Below are 24,575 nucleotides of genomic sequence, written 5' to 3'. Positions count from 1 at the left end.
GAGGCAGGAGCACCAGCCCAGAGGGGAGAGCAGTACTCCATCAGGCTACGGACAAAAGCTTTGTAAGTGGTCAGGAGCTCAAGAGGGCCGAGGAAGGACTTTGCACGACGGAGGATTCCCAGTCGGCCACTGGCTTTTGAGGCAAGGTTGGAAATGTGACTTTCCCAGGAAAGGTCATGGCAGATAGTGAGACCTAGAAGCTTGAAGGAAAAGACTTCTTCCAGAGGATTGTTGAGAAAGTGGATGGGGGGGTTTTGTAAACGGTCCTTTCGAAAAGACATAGTGAGAGTGGGAGATTTGTCTGGATTGAAAGACATGTTCCACGTGTTGGACCAGTTTGTGATTTTATCCAGATCTGCAGTGAGCGAAGAAGCTGCTGCTTGCCGGTCTGAGGGATGACAGATGGTACGGCAGAGGGTGGAGTCGTCGGCAAAGAGAAATAGAGGATTTTCCAGAGAGTCCGAGAGATCATTGATGAAAACCAGAAAAAGAACAGGGCCCAGAACGCTACCTTGAGGAACTCCAGCCTGCACAGGAAGAGGGGATGAAAGAACTCCATTTAGGGCCACACGTTGACTGCGACAGGAGAGGAAGTCTGCGAACCATGAGTGGAGATGGCCTTGAATACCATGGGAAGAGAGTTTGGTGAGTAGGGCAGTGTGCCAGACTGTGTCAAAAGCACGTGATATGTCCAGGGATACGGCTCGGATTTCCTGTCTGGCATTGAGGACCTCCATCCATTGATGGGAGAGCAGAAGCAGCATATCCAGGGTAGAGTGACCTGGTCTGAAACCAAATTGATGATTGGAAATCAAGCCATTGGAGAAGAGGAAGGATTTCATGTCTGAAGCGATGATGGATTCCATCACCTTGCTGATGATTGGGAGAAGGCTGATTGGTCTGTAGTTACAGGGATCTGTTTTTGCACCTTTTTTATGCAGGGCAGTGATGTTAGCAGATTTCCAAGCAGATGGCAGATGACCTTGGGCAAATGAGAGGGTGAATAGAACAGAGAGAGAGTGAGCAAGAGCAGAAGAGCAGGCTTTGAGGACACGTGGGCTGATGCCGTCTGGACCGGTTGCAGAATCTGACTCGAGGTTTGAAAGCAAGCTCTCCACCTTGTCAGGAGAAAAGGATACAGAGTCCAGGGACAGTTGGGAGCGACTGGGTAAAGTGGGTAGAGATAGTGATGGGTTTAGGACACAAGATTTAGCTGCAAACACCGAGTTTAGACATTCAGCTTTATCACGTGTGGAATCAGCAGTGCGGCCATTTGAGGTAAGGGAGGGGATGGAGGGGGAACATACACCAGAAACATATTTGATTAAACGCCACCAGGATTTTGAGGAGGGAGAGAGGTTTGAGAGTTCAGACTTGAGATGAGAAAGATGTTGTTTTCTGGCTCTCCTGAGGGTAGATACACACTTGTTCCGAGCTTTGTGGAAAGAACTGAGATTGCCCTCAGTTGGGTTTGCTTTCCATGAGGCAAAGGCAAGTTGTTTCAGGACAACTGCCTCGCCACAAGCTTCAGTAAACCAAGGGCGGGAGGAAGGGTAAGACAACTGAACACGAGAGGGGATAAATCTGTGCATGAGGGAGAGCAAGTTTCTTTGAAAGAATTCCCAGGATGAGTTGATGTTTGAGAAAGTAGTGATAGGAGACCAGTCTGTAAGTTTGATGGCTGCTCGGAGACCCTGCCAGTCGGCTTGAGTGAAATGCCAGACTCGACGGCGGTTCTCTGATAACAGCCAGAGAGATGTCCACTTTGACAAGGACGTGGTCAGAAGAACCAATTGGAGCGAAGGAAGAGCAGCAGATATTGTCAGGGAAATTTGTCAAAATCAGATCCAGAAGAGATGGAGTACCATTGGTTGAGATCCGGGTTGGGAAGTTGACCGATTGAGTCAGTCCCAATGCGTCGCAGAAAGCTTTTGCTGAGGTGCCATGGCAGGTGAGAGAGGTACCCACACCTAGCCAACTGGCGTGATGACAATTTAAGTCACCACATAAGAGGAAGAGAGAGTTTGGATGAGAAGATAGAAGATGGTCCATGTTTTCGGATAGTGAGGTGTAGATGGAGTCATCACTGTTCGGTGGACGGTACAGTACACATATAAACATGAGGTGGGAGTGGAGGGGAAGCCGAAGCCAGAGGTATTCCTGGGGGTGTGGGGGAGTGAGAGCAGTGCATGGAGAGTGAGGAATAGAGTCTTTGATGAAGAGAGCAACACCTCCACCAGGACGAGGCTCAGGTCTGTCATACTGGGGGAGAGGGGGGACAAGAGACAAGGAAGAAGGCAGTTGAGGATTTAAGGAGGTGGAGTGAAGAGATGGAGGTGAGAGGGCAGTGGAAGGAGGCAGGTTGGTGGATGAGAGGGGGGCAACTTTGACAAGGAAGAGTGAGGGGGATGAAAGGTGGGAGAAAGGTGAGGGGGGAATTTTTGAGAGAGGTGAGAGGGAGGCTTGGAGGGAGAAGAGTGGGATGGTTGCTTTGAGAGTGAGAGTGAGGGGTGAGGGGGGTGAGTTGGCACTGAAGTTGGAAAAAAAGAATGGTTGATGGAAAGCGAACATCCATGGCAAACTGTGGTTTTTAAAAGTTTTAGGTCAGAGATGCGATTTAACACAATTCTTGATGGATGCAATGAAGACGAATTCAGAGCATGGAGAGAAGAAGCGCTGTCATAGTTGGATTTTTTAGGCAAGGAATGAAGGAGAGGTCGAAATGAGAGCAGTCTGTTAAAATAGCAGAAGAGTAGTTAGTCCAAGAGCATTAGGGTTTAACCTGGACATTTTTGGTAACAAGCTGATTTTTTCAGGAAAGGTCCAGGAATGTGTGTGAAATAACATCCTAAAAGTCCTCATGAATCCTCCTTGAGCGTTTTCCGCAATCCAAGATGGCGTCCAAAATGGCCGCCATTTCATGTTTTTCTCTTAACTTTGCAAGTAGGTTTCCCCAAAACGCACTTTAGATGTCTAAATATATGTTTTGAAGTACAAGGAACTCAATAGAATACATTATAAGAGATGTAGTTGCACACAAGTGCCAATGCCTTCACATGATTGCCATCACATGATTGCCATCACATGATTCTGCAATTTCTATAACACATCACAATCACAGTACTCTATAGCATGTTTACATATTGATACCTCTTCTTCTTCCTCTTTCGGCTTGCTCCCGCTAGGGGTCGCCACAGCGGACCAACTGTCTCCATTTCGCTCTATCCTCCACATCTTCCATTGACACTCCAACCACCCGCATGTCCGCCCTCACCGCATCCATGAACCTCTTCTTTGGCCTTCCTCTTCTCCTCCTGCCTGGCGGCTCCATCTTCAACATCCTTCTCCCGATATACTCCGTTTCCCTCCTGTGCACATGTCCAAACCATCGCAATCTCGCCTCTCTCACTTTGTCTCCAAACCGTCCTACCTGCGCTGTCCCTCTAATACACTCATTTCTTATCCTATCCATCCTCGTCACTCCCAACGAGAATCGCAGCATCTTTAACTCTGCCACCTCCAGCTCTGCTTCCTGTCTTTTTGTTAGCGCCACCGCCTCCAAACCATACAACATAGCTGGTCTCACTACCGTCTTGTATACTTTCCCCTTCACTCTTGCAGCTAACCTTCTGTCACAAATCACTCCTGCAACTCTTCTCCACCCACTCCATCCTGCCTGCACTCTCTTTTTCACTTCTCTCCCACACTCTCCGTTACTTTGGACAGTTGATCCCAAGTATTTAAACCAATCCACCTTCCCCACCTCAACTCCTTGCAACCGCACCATACCACCACCCTCACTCTCATTTACGCACATGTACTCCGTCTTTCTCCTACTGACTATCATTCCCCTTCTCTCCAGTGCGTACCTCCACCTCTCAAGGCTCGATTCAGCCTGCTCCCTACTCTCCCTACAGATCATGATGTCATCCGCGAACATCATGGTCCATGGAGACTCCAGTCTGATCTCGTCCGTCAACCTGTCCATCACCATTGCAAACAGGAAAGGGCTCAGAGTCGATCCTTGGTGCAATCCCACTTTAACCTTAAACCGGTCCGTCATTCCTACCGCACACCTCACCGCTGTCACACTGTCCTCATACATATCCTGCACGATCCTCACATACTTCTCCACCACTCCCGACTTCCTCATACAATACCACAACTCCTCTCTTGGCACCCTATCATAAGCTTTCTCTAAATCCACAAACACACAATGTAACTCTTTCTGGCCTTCCCTATACTTCTCCATCAACCGCATACATATTGATACCTGTGAAGTTAAATTACGGATGAATCAACTCATTGTGGGGTGCCAGAATGTCTGGTAGGAATTGTATTGGGCAGAGAAAATCTCGCAAGGAAACCCGAGAGGAAAATGATGATGATAGTGGCTACTCCACAGAAATTCACTGCCATGTAATATGTGACTTGAAGACTAACTTATTTTGTTATCCCTAGATGTGCACTGCACTTGTACTGTCGCAGCCTGGTAATATATTTTATCTCCTATGACAACCAGGGATGACATCTCATAGCACTTTGTATCCAATGGAAAAGGCACTTTAAAATGTCTGCTATTATTAATAATGAATGTATACTAGCATATCACAATATAGGAATGACATGACACACACAAAAAAGGAACCTTTTATACAAATACAGCATACATGTACCAATAGGAAGGAGTGTCATACACTCTCTGATTTCTATCATACTATAATTCTTTTCATCTGCATGAAACAAATAAAATGATTCAATACAATGTTTTAGGTGTAACGATAGACTACTCCACAGAAATTCCCTGTCAAGTGATATTACACAGTACTGTGTAGTACATGCATGAAGACACAAATTTTGATCATGCATTTAGTCTGGGTACCAAAAATAATAGTTTTACTTCCTTAATGATAACGGAATGTTTCAAATAGAACTCACCTCATGGTAGACATCAACTGCATCTTGTTGGTAAAAAAGGTTAGCACCAAGTTTTCAATTTCCGAGCTTTAGGTGACGAAAATGGACCATATGGCAAATTTATGTCGCCCTGTCTGTTTAGCATCAAACTGATGGTACAATGTTTCCCTCGTAATGTCATAAGCGATTAAGGGCACACTTCTAGACTTTAACATTCAAATTGATTTGAATACTGTATGCACAGCAACCACATTTATAATTGAAATGTTTGTTGAATATTTTCAGGATGAAATATCACAGTTAATTAATTAATGATAAATATTTAAACAATTTTGAGGTAAAATTGTTAATGACGGCCATCTCTTAAGATGTATTCTAATGAGTTCCTCATACTTCAAAACATATATGTAGACATTTAAAGTGTGTTTTGGGGAAACCTGCTTGCAAAGTTATGAGAAAAACAGAAGAGGCGGCCATTTTGGACGCCATCTTGGATTGCGGAAAACGCTCAAGGAGGATTTATGAGGACTTTTAGTATGTTATTCTAGACATATTCCTGGACCTATCCTGAAAAAATCAGCTTGTTACCAAAAATGTCCAGGTTAGGGCCTATTTTGACCTAATGCTCTTGGACTAAGTGCATTGTGAAACAGTAAAGAGAACCACATGTGTGAGAGAGGAAGATGAAGCATTATAAGATCGTTTTTGTTGTTAAAAATAATGTATGAGAGAGTTCAACAGATTAGGTCATGGAAGTGTGAAAAAAAAAAATCGAGGAAGAAGACGAGGAGGAAGTTAAGAGGAAGAAGAAGAAGCAGAATCGGGAGAAGGTGAGCGTGTTGTTGTTGTTGTAGGGTATTTATTTATTTATTTATTTATTTATTTATTTATTTATTTATTTATTTATTTATTTATTTATTTATTTATGAGATAAAAAAGAGATTAGTTGGGAGAATGGGGGATGTTTGGAAAGTGGGGAGGATCAAAATTGAAGGAAATGGGGAGGATAGAAATTGAAGGTAATGGGGAGAAAAAACAAACAAACAAAAAAAAACAATCGAACACCGAGTGGAACCGGTAGGCCTCAAGCCTAGGCCTAGGCCTCAAGCACCAGGTAAGAACGTCGACAAAAATACTCACAAAATAGCACGAGTTTTTTTTTTTTAAGTTTTACCCTCTTTTTAAATTTTTTTTAAAATTATTTCCTCTTTTTCTAAAATAGTTTATTATTTCCTCTGTTTTTATTCTCAATTTTATTTTATTTTGAAAAACATAATCTAATAACATGGAGAGAAGGAAGGCCATGTCGATGGACAAACAAAGCAGTGCGGACAGCTACCTATTCATAGCTGCTTGTGCCACTGTGCGACAATGGCATCTCGAGCAGGTTGGCAGGAGTCGACAGTGCATCGCCGGTGCGTGCGCTCATCTTATCTCGGTTCCATTATCTCCCCAGTTTATAGTCTCGGGCAGTTAGCTTCTCTATTTATCCAAGGAAGCCAGAGGGGCTGTCTGCACGATCTCTTCCTCCTGAAAGCACGACCCATCTTCCATTACAACTAATGAACCAAATTATTGTTTCTCGAGACATCCAGTGCTAGCAAAGACCAAAAATCGTTCAGTTTATAAGTATGATTAGAGGAATTTATGTTCGTAATCGATCCTTTGCTCCTCACTCCTTTGTGAAGTGGCTGAAAATCGTAACTAAATATACTAGCGACATATATTCCTCAAAGTGGAGCTTTCTGCAAATTGTTATCGAGTATTTAATTGGTACGTGTCGATTATTTGACCTTTCATAATCCAGGCTTGTCTGTGACAATTTATCCAGTTTGGTGGTGTTGCTTTGTGGTTTTCATGGACCAACAACGTCTCTATAAACGAAATCTAATCTTACTTTTCCTTGAGGAATGCATGCCGAGCTAATCAACTTCCTTGACCTTCCATCAGTCCTCCTTATTTTCATAAATTTTCCCCCCTGCAGGTGAGGCCATCCCTCTGGGTTCTTACAGAAAGCCAATTGCTGTATATTCAAACACGAGCGTCTTCCAATATAACTGCCATTTCTCAAACTGGAGCTGTTCTGTGTGTTATTGAGCTTGGCCATTCCGTTGCGAAGGTGATACCTATTAAAGTTGCAGCTTGAAGAAGGGCCCATTGCATCTGGTGGGTTGTGCAGTTTGCGTCGATTTCTACTGAAGCCGTCGATACAAATTGTTCGAGTGGATGTCAAGTTCATATGTTCAAATCCAATTCATATTTCCAATGGTTGTACCTTTTTGAGATGGTATGCAAGGGCCTTGTCTGCCGGCATTTCACTCATGGACTCCTCGCTTCCATAATGTCAGTCGTGATGACAAATCGAGCAGTGATATATTGGCGGCGTATCTGGCTCCCAACTGCCCATTATCCTGTTAATTAACTTGGGTTTAGAGGCAGCACGTCAATCAAGGCCCCAATCTATGGAGACTGACAGGCTGTGAATGGGACCTGCAGGAAATCATTCTCTCTGATCCTGTTTCACAGGAACCTACATTCTCTCCATCTTGTTACCTTTGTGACCTTATGCTGCTTTAAGCGTCTCATGCATATGTATAACCTTAATCATCTGATATTGTAAGGATAATTTAATGTGATCCTCAAAAATTTGACACGATGAGTTTTGATTCTTTATTACCGCGAGAAGACTTTTTATTTTATTTTATTTTACAAAACCATGAAGGGTTCCCAAAGCCATTGGTTCACTATAGTTATGGAGAAAGGAGACTCCAAATGAAGCCTACAGCAAAGCAACATGGCAACACAATCCTGTAATCAGTAAGTCGACACGTTTCCGGCCTCTCAATGGCCGTCATAATGATACTTAACCAACTCGTACCACCATTTACAAAATTACTTACATTAGGCCTTTGTCTACAACATTGGAAAACACATTACACTGTTGTTGTGAAAGAGAATAACTTATTCCTCATACAATACAGTTGCAATTCAGTCCACTAACTTTTCGGGTTCCTTCTGATGACTCCAATGCAGTATCACGTTTTCCGTTTCATTAAGTTTGTAGCATATCCTGATGCTGTGTGAACTGCGCTTCCCCAGTGATGGACCGCTGGGAGCTTGTACCTATCGCTGCGTTTGAGCCTTGGGAGTAATTGCTGTAATGTCTCCATGCGGGTTCTTCTCGACATCTTTGTTCTTTGTTCCTTTCACACTTTGATCTTTCTACTTTTTTACATTTCCCTTTGTTAGTCTGAAACAGGGGCTTATGCATTTGGTCTCGATTTTCGTATCCGTGTGTGCGTGCGTGCATCCGTAACCATATCTCGGACATGTATGGACCGATTTTATTCGTGCTTGGCACAAAGACAACACATGATGGTATACATATGTACATCATTTTGTTTCACGGATGCGATCAAAGATGGCTGACCGGCGGCCATCTTAGTTGTAAAAAAAACCTGATGGTGAACATATCCTCAACCATTTCTTGGACGTGCATTTACCGATGTTGTTCAAAGTTGGCACACAGAAAATGAATGTTGAATTATATGTGCACGTCATTATTTTTTCGAGATCACATCCAAGATGGCCGACTGGTGGCCATTTTGTTACTAAAATGTGTCCCCCAACCATTTCTCAGACATGCATGGTCCGATTTTGTTCAAACTTGGTGCAAGTACAGTACATTATGGTATACACGTGCCGCTCACTTTATTTTATGATCCGATCAAAGAGGGCCGACTGGTAGACTGGCAGCCATTTTAGTTGTACATAAACATTGGCGAGCCCTTTAATGCCATTCAAAAAAATTACTAAAACAATGGCGGCTATGACATTTTTGTCTTTTTCACTTGTTCATTCTAATTGTTGCTTTTTCTTCTCTTTCATCTCTATAACTCCTTATTTCTGTTTTGTTAGCTATCTGCCCAGGGAGAAGTGAATTCTCACAGAAATTTTTTTCTGCAAGGCTCACTTGACTGTGCCTGGATGAGTTTAAGGGTAGATGAGTTGCGGCTGAAGCCTGAATCCTATCCAGGTTCCTCCTGATGACTCCATCTTTACTCTTTACATATTCAGGTTCCTTCTGATAACTCTAATGCAGTATTTGGTCCTCCGTTTGATTTTTTTTTTTTTTAAATACAATATCGAGGTTTTTTGAGGAGCTATAACACAGAATGGATCAGGACACAGCATAACAAAAGGAAGAGCAGAAGGAGAATGGGGGGGGGGAGCGTGCCAACAGCAGGGTGGAGGGGGAAAATAGGCAGATTCGGCAAAAAAGGGATGCGTGGAAGAATGAGGTGTAGGGGATGATGCACGAGATGGACAAGATGGATACAGAAGCAAACTTCCAGAATGGAAAAGCTGGAAATTAGGAGGGAGGTGGGTTTTTGGGAGAGTTAACATGGGTAGAAAGGATAATGGTTTTTAATAGGGGATGATCTGAGATGGTGGTGAACAGCTGTTAAGAAGCCCTGTAGGGAAGAATGAGATTGCACAGAATGTGGAAATTGGTTCCACAGGCTGGAAAAATTGGAGGAACAAATGAGTGGAGGTGAGCAGTGATTCTGGATTTAGGTAGTTTCACCAGATGGTGGTTGCTGGTAGCCCTTGTGTACCCTGTAATAACCTGGAGGGGGACAAAGCACGGAAAGACCAGAGGGTGCAAGACTAGAAAGGAGGTGGTGGAAGGCAGGAGACTGCTGTCCAGTCTGTGATGTGAAAGTAAGAGTCACATCAACTCAGCTTCATCGTGGGAGATACCAATGATCTTGAAGGTCTTGGTTTTGATGGCATCAATCAGCATGATGTGATGGGTGTCAGCCCAGAGGGGAAACATCACTCCATCAAGTTGTGAATGACGGTCTTGTAGATAGACAAGAGTTCAGGTGTGTCAGGGAAAGAGTTTGCATGATGGAGGATGCCGAGTCGGCAACTGGCTTTGGAGGCTAACTTAGGAATGTGGTTTGCCCAAGAAAGATCATGGCTGATTCTTCAAGAGGATTGTATATGGCAGGGTTTGTGAGAGAGAGAGAGAGAGGGGGAGAGAGAGTGAGAGAGAGGGGGAGAGAGAGAGAGAGAGAGAGAGAGAGAGAGAGAGAGAGAGAGAGAGAGAGAGAGAGAGAGAGAGAGAGAGAGAGAGAGAGAGAGAGAGAGAGAGAGAGAGAGAGAGAGAGAGAGAGAGAGAGAGAGAGAGAGAGAGAGAGAGAGAGAGAGAGAGAGAGAGAGAGAGAGAGAGAGAGAGAGAGAGAGAGAGAGAGAGAGAGAGAGAGAGAGAGAGAGAGAGAGAGAGAGAGAGAGAGAGAGAGAGAGAGAGAGATATAGATATATATATATATATATATATATATATATATATATATATATATATATATATATATATATATATATATGTTTTCCAAGCTTGTGATTCTATCAAGGTATGCAGAAAAGGAAGAATCTGCTGCCTACCTATTTGAAGGATGAGGGATGTCACAGCAGAGGGTGCAGTCATCAACAAAGAGATATGAGGATTTTCCAGAGTTAGACAGATCACTGATGAAGATCAGGAATAGGACTGGGCCCAGAACACTGCTTTGGGGCCCCTCAGCCATGACAGGGACAGGAGATTTATTATTATTATTATTATTATTATTATTATTATTATTATTATTATGTATACCTTGTCGAGGCTTGTATGAGAGCTAAGATGAGAGGATTCCATTGAGAGCCATGCGTTAGAGTTTGGAGAACAAGCCAGGATGCCAGACTGTATCAGTAGCTCGAGTTATGTCTGGAGACAGAGAGAGAGAGAGAGAGAGAGAGAGAGAGAGAGAGAGAGAGAGAGAGAGAGAGAGAGAGAGAGAGAGAGAGAGAGAGAGAGAGAGAGAGAGAGAGAGAGAGATAGAGATAAAGAGAGAGAGAGAGAGAGAGAGAGAGAGAGAGAGAGAGAGAGAGAGAGAGAGAGAGAGAGAGAGAGAGAGAGAGAGAGACAGAGAGAGACACAGAGAGAGACAGAGAGTGACAGAGAGTGAGTGTGAGTGTGTGTGTTAGAGTTAGAGTTAGAGTTATCTCTAGAGAGACAAGAGAGCCCTGATCTCAAATCTGATGTTGAGAGCCTCCATCCATTGTTTGGGAGTGTCGAAGCAGCATATCCAAGGTCGAGTGACTGTCTGAATCCGAATTGATGATCTGAGATCAAGCTCTTGGAGAAAAGAAAGAATATGATGTCAACTGCAATGATAGATTCCATGATCTTGTTTATTATTGGAAGTTAGGTGATAGGTCTGTTAGTTAAAGGGATCAATTTTTACACCTTTTCATGTAATATGGTGATGTTGGCTGATTTACAAGCAGACTGAAGATGACTAAAGCAAATTATTGTGAGAACAGAGCAGAAAGAGGATGTGCTAGAGCATGATAGCAGGTTTTTAGAACACATGAGCTGATGCCATCTGGTCCAGTTGCGGAATATGTGCCGAGCATTGCCAGAAACTTCACCATTTCAGGTGCAAAAGACACAGAGTCCAGGACCATTTGGGTGTGACGATTTGGTGGGTACAGAGAGCATGGGGTTGGGATCACAAGATTTGGATACAAACACAGAATTGAGGCATCAGCTATCACATGAGTGGAATCGACTGTGGTGCCATTTGAGGTGAAGGAAGGGATGAAGGAGAGCATACACCTGAGACGGACATTACTAGAACGGCACTTGGTAGAGTGCCTACCTCCGCCAGGCGGAATCGTTTATGTTTTGTATCCCATTGATGGGCCGGATTTGCGTCCGAACCTGAACCAAAATGGAATCGGCTTGTTCTTGTCACTGAACCAACTCATCTACCTGGTTTTGTCATAACTCGTCAACAACTTTGAAATATGTTATATATCGTTTTTGGCCCGATCTCTCAATGGTGAAGAGTCACTTAAAAAATGCTTGGTGTTGTATTGGCTTGATGGATCGAGTGGCTGGCTTAAGATCTTAGGGTCTTGAGTTCAAGCTCCTGTCGTGTCATTGAATTAGCATTAGGTGAGTTGACAGCCTGTCATCCTTTCCAGGTTGAAAAAATGAGTACCAGCATATTGGTAACAGGAGGCGTTGCATCAGCAGCAAAGCTATGCCCCCAGAAAATTATGCAGCCAAGCAGCCACAGGCTGCATATTAATACTCGTAAATAAATAAACTTAATTAAAAAAAACAAAAACTCTTGCATCCGGATCCGGATTCAGATCTTGACCAAAATCGAATCAATTTGTCCTTGTCACACTCCTATCCTGTCCACCAAGTTTCGTCCGAATCCGTCGACAACGTTTTGAGATAAACTGCTCAGAGACAAACAGACAGGGGTGAAAACGTAATCTCCGTTCACCTTCGGTGATGCAGTTAACAAGGTGCCACAAGGTTTAAGAGGAGGGGTACAAGTTTGAAAGTTATTTCTTGAGATTGGACAGGTGTTGTTTCCTGGCTCTGCTGAGGGCGGTTTCCTTTGTTTGTTTGTAGCTTAAAGTCATATCCTTTGTTTGTAGCTTAAAGGATTACTGTTCTCCCCGATGATCTGGAACCCCACCATCACATCTGTCTCTCCTGGATTCTGCGGAATCTAAAGCTCTCGACATTATTGGAATCTCCTGCGATTGGGTGAAGCACAAGGTCTGTTGTTTCCACAATGCAGGTAGGTTGTATCCTTATTGTTTTTACCGCCTCTCCTCTGGTTTAGCTCCCTCTGCTCGCTTAACCCTCTCACCTTCCCCAACAACACCAGAAAGTAGATATTCTTCTAATAATCCACTCCTGGTGAAACTTTTAAAATCCAGACTGACTGTACATGTCAACAGTTTTAATTCTTGCTTCTCCTATATGTGGAACCCTCTTCCAGAGGACGTCATCGCTTACTCTTCCCTCCAGGTCCTTAAGCAGGTGGTGCATCACAATGTCATGTCTTCCCCCATTTTTACACACAATCTTTATTACCCCATTAACCCTGCCTAATCCAACCCCTTTACTTGCAGGTCGCAGTGTTTCTTGACCTCCTCTGTCTCCTCTTTTACTTTTTGTTCAACCCCTTGTTCATTCTGTGTGCAATAATTTACCCGTTGCCCTGTTGGCTGTTCATACCTTCCATCACATTGCTCTTCCCTGAGCATCAGTGTGAGAGAAAGAGAAAGGGAAAGAAAAAAACATGCCTGTACGCAGAAAACCTCAAACTTTAGGTAAACAGAGCGACCCTTTGTATAAGGTTGTATTGAGCTGAGTTCTGAATTGCATCATGGAAGCAGTCAGCTGATAAATTGCATTACTCCATCAAGACTTTTGAAATTTATAAAAGCTTTTTGAGTATGTGCAGCAAAGTGCACTTTCTTCATTTAGTCAGCCTTCTTATAACCCCTGTGGGGCATTAGTCACAGGTGTTTCCTGGCTGAGAATTTTCCCTGGGAAGGTCACTCCATCGCAGTAACTGCCAAAGTCACTGTCATTTGAAAATTGGACAGGATGCCGGCACTGCAACTATTGAATCTATTATATCCACAAGCAGACATGACAAGCCACTGATGCACTAAGTATGAAAAATGGCGTAACGTTTCATACCCTTCCCATCGAGAAAAGCCATTTGCCCCATGCATTCTCCATTGCTTCCCTGCACATCTTTCTCTCATGTCTCAACCTTCTTACACGTTTCTCCCTCCTCTTCTCAATTCCCAATCCCTCATTTTTCTCCCATCCCCTTCCTTTTCAATATACGGCAAACCCTTTCTCAACTCGACCCTCTCCTTCCCATGTGTACAAGATATGTAAATGGATTCCAATACTTCATTCTTGTTCAGCACTGTGGGGAGGGGGGGGAGGTATTAATTAATTTAAAGATATTGCTGTCGACATTTTCATTCATGGAAAATGTAATTTCCTTGAAGGGTCGAGATTTGAAAGTGTTCATGTTGCAAGAGCCAGTGTGGCAGTTGGTCCCTGCTCCCACAACAGTGCAGGAGTTTATCTTTGCTTTATAAAGTCAAGGAGGTGGCGTGGCCACCTCATGCAGGGGGATATGCCCACTGCTAATGACGACCTACTATCCAGAAACACGTGTTCACAGATGGTGCTTCCCTTGGCGAGCTGGCCCAAAATGTCTAAAATGCAATGCTCTTGTACTTATACAACACTGTAGCATGACCTATCCTGTAGAGGGCTGTTGTGAGGAGCAGGATGTACTTTATCAGCATGCACAAAACCAGAAGAGCTGCTTTTAAAACCTATGATTATCCCTGGTGCCTCCAAATCTGCCCGTGCTACTCACAGACAGTGTGGTGTGTGGAAAACATCCTGTTGTCAGGATCCGTGCTTCAATAATTCGGTGTGGTGCACGCTTTCTGGTCGAACACCAGTGATGGAGTTCATATAATGTAATAAGCAAGAATGACTGCATTGTGGTCACTACCTGTGCCAAAATCAGGTAACGGGCCAATTGGGAAACACGTACTTAAAGCACTCTGAAAAGAGGAGCAGCGTGATTGGGAAACACACGCTTACTGGGATATTAAAAGATTAACTCTGCTCCACTCATCCATGACAGCATCCGCCACGGTTATATTGTTGTGGGCAGGGTATCGGCAGCGAGCACGACCGCTAGATGGAGCAGTAGAGTCGGCTCCACCGAACACCCGGAATTTATAGGTCGTCACCCCGGATAACTTCGGAGCCGACGGGTCCCTTATCGGACTGAAGATCGCCAATAGGTCGACCGCGTGGGATAGGGTCGATTGCCAATTTCAATATACCTAAATACCCACGTCGTCCAAACTACCAGGGAAGTTCACCCTTGGCCGACTCTGTCCGATCCGAGTCGTGGTAATGGCTCGGATCTGCCGTAACCGAGCGGAGTTACCAAAGCCCGCGGACCGAATGCACAATTTCCCGCTTCCCAACATGCACCGTGCAAAACCAATAGAATAAACACAGAATCGACCTGAAACATTTAACAGGGGATTTATTTATAATGGGGGGAAGAGGGGAGCACGCAAGGAGCAGAGTTATCCGACTATAAGAAGAAATGCAAATAATGTACAAGCGAAGAGCACTTAACAATTCCCACTTACAGACGGGCCCACACACAGACACACACACTCAAAAATAAAATGGACCCGATGGGTTTTCAGTCGGTAGAGCCGGCCCGGGGTACCTGCCCTGCCTCGTGCGGTCACACCGATTCAAATCATAATGGTGGGACTCAAACCCACGACCTGAAGTCCACGACCATGACCGTCTGCAGGGCCCTCGTCGACAACCACTCACTGGCTTTGGATGCCAGGTTGGAAAATGCCTGGACTGAGAATGTCTTCTCCCACCAGGAACGTCTCACACACACGATCCTCATTGCTTGGCAAAATGCCACGATCCCACGAACTGGCCAACGCTCCTGCCACGAGCACGCCGTCTCTCCACTCCCTAGTCCAGACCACCACTTCTTCTCCTCAGGAGGGAGGGGCTTCTTCTCCTGGCCACTCGCCTCCTCATTGGTCGGACCCATCGCGCGATTCCCTGGCCGTCCTCCATTGGACAGGCCCACGGTAGGCGGGGCAACTCCCACTCTTCTGGGTGGAGTCCCGAGCAGAGGCGTTTGTGGCCTCGTCCACGTTCTCACCTCTGGCCACGTGCGCAATGGCGATCGTGTTGGGTCGGAAACGGGGCCGGTGAGACGCCCGCTCCTTGCCGATTGGCTAAAGAGGGACACCATGCCTATATTAGACTCCGCCCACACGCGCGCTTGCTGGCGATCGGGCGAAGAATGCCGCGAGCGGAGTGTTGCTGTTGTGAGAGCGAAGGTGGGCGTTGTTGTCGTTGATGTAAAAATCCTAACTATCAAAATAACTCTGCAGCGCACGAACATGTAATTCCCATTAGATGCATGCAGTGCTTGCTGACGGGCTTTATTAAACCTTACTCAGAATTTTATTCAACATCGATTCGATTTTTTTTGGGGGTCCCTCATCATGAGGAACACGCGACCCAAACAAAGCCAATGGAAATCTGACGCAACAAACCCAAGCAGTGTATAATCAGCAGAGGCCTCCAGGCCTGATGTCTTCGGCCTACCAGAAAACCAAGATGGCGGCCATATTATTTTGTCTGGTCCCATGGTGGGTGGAGTTGAGCGACAAATGTGGGTGTGGTTTGGTAGCTGTCTGACCAATGGGTGCGCATTTCAAAAATCGAACCCAAACAAGAACCACAACAACAACAACAACAGCAACACCAACGATCTGGAGCTCTTGTAGACCTGCAACAAAATAACCCAATTAAAACAAAACAAAACACCCATTTGCACCATTGTACTGTGTTTCTTTCCCCAGACTGTTCACATTTCAAATGTAAGGAAGTTCTTCTCCTGCCCTGCACAACCTTTTCCATCGAACTCTGTGGTTGTGATCTGCAATCTCGTTTTATTGCTTTTCTAGAACCAACAATTTTAGTGCTTCGAAGATTGTCATAAGAATGGTGCAGTTGTGTTTCTTCTGGCATTGCTGATGGCATTGGGTGATTCTTCAAGAAATGGATGTTGATCAACCATTGCTTCACCCTGGTCCATGTCTCTGCGTTGTATTGAGATCCATCAAAATTGGTGGAAATAAGATTCTGTAGTTGATGTTATAAAGCTCGTGTTTCATCTCAGATTCCTGACACTTGCAAAATCATTGTCAGTTCAAACTGGAAGGGCTTGTTTACAGAGGAATCTAAACTTACAGGAGTGATGAAACAGCTTGCACAATGTGATTTGAGTCATTTTCAAGTTTTTTTTTTTTTGTTAAAAAATAAAGTTTATTAAGACCAATGTGGGCAGTCTGTTTAACAGTGGCTAATTATTTTTTTTAGTACTTTTCTATCAACAGATGTCTCGCTGAGACAATGACGATGAAAGGTTGGTTGGCCATTGGTCCAAGAGATCACAGAGGAAACGTGGCACTTCCCATGCCGAACCGATCATATCTGAAATTTGCTGCAAGGAGTCCTTTAAAGAGTAATTAGTTAATCACAATCTTGGTAATGGTTACCTTGAAATTTTTCCCTGTACATTTGATCGGTCGGAACCAGAAGGCAAGCAGTCCGGGTGAATGAACGCAGTGGTTGGACAAAGGATGTCGAGCATGTCTGACATTGTAATGAGAAATGCCATAATATTCTGGGATTGTGAATTAGTTTTTTTTTTTCTTCTTTTAAGGGTGATCTGAGGCTCAAGATGGAGTTTGTGCAAACATCAGATGCCAGCCAAGGAAGTCAGGAGACTATCAAGGACACTTGTAGTTAATGGACATATCGACAGAAAAAATGGGATTTCAATCTGGGATATGTGCTCAGATGGGAATGCCAAAAAGGGTACAACCCATATGGAATTCTGATGATGTGTACGAGTGCATTATTCATCACAATAGAACAATCGCTCACGATTGTGCCAATATATCAGCGAAACGATGCTGAGCAATCAAACGGAAACGGTGTGGGATTTTGCCTTGTGGCGTACTCCACAATCCACTGGAGCATGACACTTTTGTTGATTGGGGGGGGGGAGGGGGAACCGTTGATTTTTGAGCAACGTGGTCCATTTTGCGGACTCGGTTGGCAGCATAGCTTTGAAATATGTTCACTCGCCTCTGAGCTATCTTGGATGGGTTTGAATCCCAGCCTAACTTTAAACTGTCACCCTGGCGTTTCACCGGTGTGTGCCGTCCATCGGAAGGACATTAAGCCAGATGGTCAACGTCACTGGTCGTTGGTGGGCGTTATTGATCCTATGATGTATTTTGCAAAGACGAAGCAAGTTAACTCTGACACCCTTAACAAATGACAAATTTCCTGCTCAAATAACCTTCTGACGACTGTCAGGCCTGACCCGTCCGTTCGTGAAAGACATGAACTGAAAACGTTCACCAGCCGACCTCACAAGAAGGTGGAAATAATTGGGGCCGTTAAAAGAAGTAGGGAGAGACAGCAAGACCCCAGGAGGTAGCCTTGACTTGAAGATGCGATGTCGACTTGCATTTGAAAACCTCTCGAGACATTTTTCTTGCACTGCAAAGCTGTTGCGATGAATTTTACGAAACATTTGAGAAATATTTCTTTTTGAGGAATTGCTTGGTTGAAAGATCAACCACACGAGGCCCTTGATGTTCAGGAACTTGCTTTGAAGAATCGTGTCCCTGATTTAATACCAAGTCGTATCCAGGCTCAAAATTCACGGAGTGACAAACATGGTAATCGCTGCATTGTTGCTGCGGTGGAGGAGGTTGTTGGAAAAGTTAAAAGTTTCCATTTTCACTTCTTTCGATTGTTTATCTGCCATGATTTATTGCCTTTGTCATACGTGTTTGTACGTACAGTAGACCCAAACTCCTCCATGCATTGCCATGGCTATCGTAGAAACAAATTGGCACAGTGAGAAACGACTGTCCATAACAAGTGGAAAGGTCAAGTCGCCACATTTACGCAACACCCACACTCGCACTCACACTCACACACATACTACACTCAGCAAAGCAAAACGACTTTCGGCAGATGGGCAAGAGAGGTCTTGACCTGCATGACCCACGATAGAAATAATTTCTTGCACTTCTGCAATCACATGAGCTGTGTGAGTTCAGTATTCAAGTCAACATGCAGCTCTGGTTGAGATCAGACCCTCGTACCAGTTTGAAAGTGCCTTCGTTGACCCCAATTGACTTTTTAGACAATGTCCGGCAATAGCTAGCTGAGCTAGGTGCTTTGCATTGCTCAAAGGTTTTGCATGAAGATCATTAATTGGAGAGAAGTGTCATCAATTATCTTTGGAAGATTTTATTTTTCTGCTTGGTATATGACACTTACCATTGAGCTCTGTCGCCTGGGTTCGATTCCTGACCAGACTATAAACCGTCTGGTGTTTCGCTTCGCAGGCAGGGGGGACGTTGCATCACGTGAGAGTGCCCATCCCTCTGGTTGATGTTAAGCTGGGTGTCATCTGCGCGCATGAACCGATGGATGTTGAAGTTCCCACGGTGTCTTTTGTGAAGAGTAGGCGAGTTATCGTTGGCATCCTGGCCAAGTTACAAATTCCTGAACTGACTACCGCTGGTAGAGCAATGGCAAACCATCGAGTGTAATCCTTGGCATGAGACCGCGTTGGCAGCACTGAACTTCTCTTCGGGTACAGCATCCAGAGGGATGTAGAGACATACAATTTTGTGTCGTGATTTCAAAAATTCCTGTATCTTCATGTAGCGCAAAGCCGAACATCCCAGCGGTTGTGTTTTTGAATCCAGCTGAAGGCAGAAGCATTATAACAGTACATTCTTAGCTTCTAAAAAGTGAGTTAGGCTAACTAGGCCACTGGCCAGTGAGTTTCTGAAAAGCCAGCGAGATAAGAAATGACCTTCAGGGAGGGAAAAGTCATGTGACATCTGTGGGTATTTCAATGAAATAGGCTCCTGAAGATGGCGCAAGATTGTTGGAGATGGTGCAAGACCCCTGAAGATGGTGATGCCCTTTTCTATGTAGTCACTCATCATCAGCGAATGCATATTGGACTGGAATTCAATTCGGAATCCGTCCCTTTCGATACATCATTTACTGAGGTGTGGCTGTGCCGCTGATGCAGTGCCCCTACACATTCGGGCAGGAATTTGCAATTTGTTCATGGTACAAGAGATAACTCACCCACTCTCCATAAAAAGGCACCGTGGGATCTTTAACGTCCACCAAGTAATGCTAATGGGTGGGACACCCAGCTTAACGTTCATCCGAGGATTAAAACTACTTGGCATCAATTGGGTTAATGTGCTCACCGTATCCAGAATTGCTCACATGGGTCGTAACATGATCATGCGTGTGAGTTAAAACTTGTATGAAGGTGGGAAAAGATCTTTTAAATTGCATTCTAGAAAATTCCAGAAAATTGTCGTTATCAAAAATGTTTTACCCTCCGAACATGAAAGTCCTTGTCTGAAATACCATTGAGGGCTGGCTTTCAGGATGATGGTGCTCCGCCAGTACGTTCGGACCGTGCCTACACCATGGTGGTAAACCCATTACTGTGAGACACTGCAAGGGTAATTGAGTGGTGACACATCCTCATGGAACCCAGAGCTGGTCATCTTCGTTGCTACATTGTCCTGAGAGCGGACACTCGTGCACGAAATCCGTTTCTCTGCGAATTACATTAATACGGAGACAGAATAATGATGCCTCGTGGTTGTTTCTTTGTTATGTGCAGCCGTAGTCATAGCGCAGCTCGCTGTCGCACAGGTATGGACAAATCAAGTGTGTAGGCACAGGAGGTTGATTATGGATTTGCATGTATTAACGGTTGATCCAAAAGGAATTGCTATGGCAACGAAATCGACACTTTTTTCCGGGTCAGGGTTTGTGATGCACTAAAATTTCTGCAGGAGGTTCAAACGGCAGAATCCAAGCTGCTGGAAACTGTCAGGAAGACTCTTGAGAGGGCTGCTGCAAAGAGATTGCAGAGATGCAGGGCTGTCAGAATGACTCTTAAGGCCCTTGGGCACACACAGGATGATGTGAAGGGGATGGGAGGGAGCAGTTGAGGAGGGCAAGGGGTGGGGATACTATATATAAAAAAATTTCATTTCGATGTACCATACTCTGTTACAGTGTTGGTACTACCAAAGCAGTTTCTTGGCAAGGGTTACACTGGGTGGTTGCCATTGCCTTCCCAGCATTGTTTGTTTGTGCTATTGGTTCACGAGTCAGTAAGTGACCACTATATTCGTTATGGGTGTGTGTCTGTCTGTCGGTCCCGAGCATAGCTCCGTGGGTTTTGATCCGATCCTGATAAAATTTGGGTGGGAGGTTTATATCATGATCTAGTTGTGTTTTCCGGAGAATGGGCATGTTGTGCCTAATATGGGTGGAGCCATGCCCAAAAAACATGTTTTTAGGGGGTAGCCAATTTCAAGTTACATCTTCTCCGAGGGGGTTTGTCGAATCTGGCAGGGGTTTCGGTATTTGGTTTGCCCAATGGTACCTGCATAGCCCCACTGAGCTCCATTTTTCATTTTCATCCCAAGGTCAAGGTCACAAGGTCACGAACTTAGAAAATGTCAAAAAAAAATCAATAAATTGGGCATCGAGCTCCTAGGGTTTTCAACTGTTTCGAATGAAAGTTGGTATGCAAGTAGTGCTCTTCGAGTACTACAACTTTCATCATTTACGTTTTTCCCGATTCCTGCCAGTTTGCCCGTGGTGTCCCCTCGAAGGTCAAAAAGATACAAAAGGCGAACCGTGTACATTGCTCGTGAACCATCGCCGTCTCCAGACTTGTATCCTTTTAAATGCTCAGCATCAAGCTTGGAAGCACCACTGATGGACAGTAAAGTATCCTTTTAAATACAATTGAGAAAATGAACCCTGTTATGACTCATCTGGGATTTGACTCATCTGGGATTTAAACCACGACACCGACTTCATAAACTCAGAGATAATGCTCTATCCATTATGCCACCGAGTGTGGTGTATCATTCCAAATAAATAATTATATTATACAGGACTATAAATATGTAATACTATGAAATAGTACTGAAAAAAATACAATTATGTATATGTGTATATGTGTGTGTATATATATATATATATATATATATATATATATATATATATATATATATATATATATATATATATATATATATATATATATATATATATATATATATATATATATATATATATATACTTGGTGCTACTGCTGGGCGAAGGAGGAGAAGGAGACAGGGGAAGGCGAGTCCGGAGGCAGTGGGAGAGGGGGAAGGGGAGAAGTGTGCAGGTGAGAGTTGGAACTCTGAATGTTGGGACGATGACTGGCAAAGAGCGAGAGTTGGCTGATATGATGGAGAGAAGAAAGGTGGACATACTGTGTGCACAAGAGACCAAGTGGATGGGGAGTAACGCGAGGATCATTGGAGGTGGTTTCAAACTGTTCTACCATGGTGTGGATGGGAGGAGAAATGGTGTCGGGGTAATCCTGAAGGAAGATTATGTCAAGAAGGTATTGGAGGTGAGGAGAGTGTCTGACCGAGTGATGAGTGTGAAGTTGGAAATTGAATGGGTGATGATGAATGTCATCAGTGCATATGCCCCACATATGGGGTGTGAGATGGAATATAAAGAAGATTTCTGGAGTGAGTTCGATGAAGTGGTGGAGAGTGTATCCAAGGATGAAAGAGTGGTGATTGGAGCAGATTTCAATGGGCATGTTGGGGAAGGGAATAAAGAGGATGAGGAGGTGATGGTTAGGTACGGTCTCAACAATAGAAATATGGAAGGGCAAATGGTGGTAGAGTTTGCAAAAAGAATGGAAATGGCAGTGGTAAATACGTATTTCAAGAAGAAGGAGGAACACAGGGTGACATACAAGAATGGAGGAAAGTGCACACAGGTGGATGACATCTTAAGCAGGAGATGCAACCTGAAAGTGATTAGTGACTGTAAGGTGGTGGCAGGGGAGTGTGCAGCTCGACAGCATCGATCGGTGGTCTGTCGGATGACTTTAGAGGTGAGGTTGAGGAAGAGAGTGAGGTCTGAACCAAGGACCAGATGGTGGAAGCTGATGGAGGAAGACTGTTGCGTGAAATTTAGGGAGGAGGTGAGACAGGCGTTGGATGGTGGTAAAGATGGGTGGGATGATTGGGCAACTACAGCAGAAGTGGTGAGGGAGATAGCTAGGAAGGTACTTGGTGTGACATCTGGACAGAGGAAGGAAGATAAGGAGACTTGGTGGTGGAACGAGGAAGTACAGGAAAGTATAAGGAAGAAGGGGTTGGTGAAAAGGAAGTGGGATAGTCAGAGAGATGAAGAAAGTAGGCAGGAGAACAAGGAGTGGCAGCGAAAGGCAAAAAGAGAGGCAGCAAAGGCCAAGGAAAAGGCATATGATGAGCTGCATGAGAAGTTGGATGCAAAAGAAGGGGAAAAGGATTTATACCGATTGGCAAGACAGAGGGACCATGCTGGGAAGGATGTGCTGCAGGTTCGGGTGATAAAGGATGCAAATGGGAATGTGCTGCCGAGCGAGGAGAGTGTGTTGAGAATGTGGATGGAGTACTTTGAGGAGCTGATGAATGAAGAAAATGAGAGAGAGAGAAGGTTGGAAGAGGTGGAGATAGTGAATCTGGAAGTGGGGTGGATCAGTAAGGATGAAGTGAGGACTGCTATGAAGAAGATGAAAAGTGGAAAGGCAGTTGGCCCAGATGGTATACCAGTGGAGGCATGGAAGTGCTTATGAGAGATGGCAGTGGGGTTGTTAACCAGATTGTTTAATAAAGTCTTGGAAAGTGAGAGGATGCCGGAGGAGTGGAGATTAAGTGTACTGGTTCCGATTTTCAAGAATAAGGGTGATGTGCAGAGCTGTGGAAATTACAGAGGGATAAAGTTGTTAAGCCACACCATGAAGGTGTGGGAAAGAGTAGTGGAAGCTTGTTTGAGAGGAGAGGTGACGATCTGTGAGCAGCAATATGGGTTTATGCCAGGAAAGAGCACCACTGATGCAATGTTTGCTTTGAGAATGTTGATGGAGAAGTATAGGGAAGGCCAGAAGTAGTTACATTGTGTGTTTGTGGATTTTGAGAAAGCTTATGATAGGGTGCCAAGAGAGGAGTTGTGGCATTGTATGAGGAAGTCGGGAGTGGTGGAGAAGTATGTGAGGATCGTGCAGGATATGTATGAGGACAGTGTGACAGCAGTGATGTGTGCGGTAGGAATGACGGACCGGTTTAAGGTAAAAGTGGGATTGCACCAAGGATCGACTCTGAGCCCTTTCCTGTTTGCAATGGTGATGGACAGGTTGACGGACGAGATCAGACTGGAGTCCCCATGGACTATGATGTTTGCGGATGACATCATGATCTGTAGGGAGCAGGCTGAGGCGAGCCTCGAGAGGTGGAGGTACGCACTGGAGAGAAGGGGAATGATAGTCAGTCGGAGTAAGACGGAGTACATGTGCGTAAATGAGAGGGAGGGTGGTGGTATCGTGCGGTTGCAAGGAGTTGAGGTGGGGAAGGTGGATGGGTTTAAATACTTGGGATCAACTGTCCAAAGTAACGGAGAGTGCGGCAGAGAAGTGAAAAAGAGAGTGCAGGCAGGATGGAGTGGTTGGAGAAGAGTTGCAGGAGTGATTTGTGACAAAAGCGAAGCTGCAAGAGTGAAGGGGAAAGTATATAAGACGGTAGTGAGACCAGCTATGTTGTATGGTTTGGAGGCGGTGGTGCTGACAAAACGACAGGAAGCGGAACTGGAGGTGGCAGAGTTAAAGATGCTGCGATTCTCGTTGGGAGTGATGAGGATGGACAGGATAAGGAATGAGTATATTAGAGGGACAGCGCAGGTCGGACGGTTTGGAGACAAAGTGAGAGAGGCGAGAATGAGATCGTTTGGACATGTGCACAGGAGGGAAGCGGAGTATATCAGGAGAAGGATGTTGAAGATGGAGCCGCCAGGCAGGAGGAGAAGAGGAAGGCCAAAGAAGAGGTTCATGGATGTGGTGAGGGTGGACATGCGGGTGGTTGGAGTGTCAATTGACGATGTGGAGGATAGAGCGAAATGGAGACGGTTGATCCGCCGTGGCGACCCCTAACGGGAGCTCGCCGAAAGAAGAAGATATATATATATATATATATATATATATGTATACAGGGGGTTTCAAAAG

The sequence above is a fragment of the Eptatretus burgeri genome, chromosome 5, assembly GCF_056783735.1.
Source record: "Eptatretus burgeri isolate ZD-2024b chromosome 5, Ebu_testis_v1, whole genome shotgun sequence".
Classification (NCBI taxonomy): Eukaryota; Metazoa; Chordata; class Myxini; order Myxiniformes; family Myxinidae; genus Eptatretus; species Eptatretus burgeri.
The sequence above is the reverse complement of the archived record's forward strand: the minus strand, read 5'-3'. Positions refer to the sequence as shown.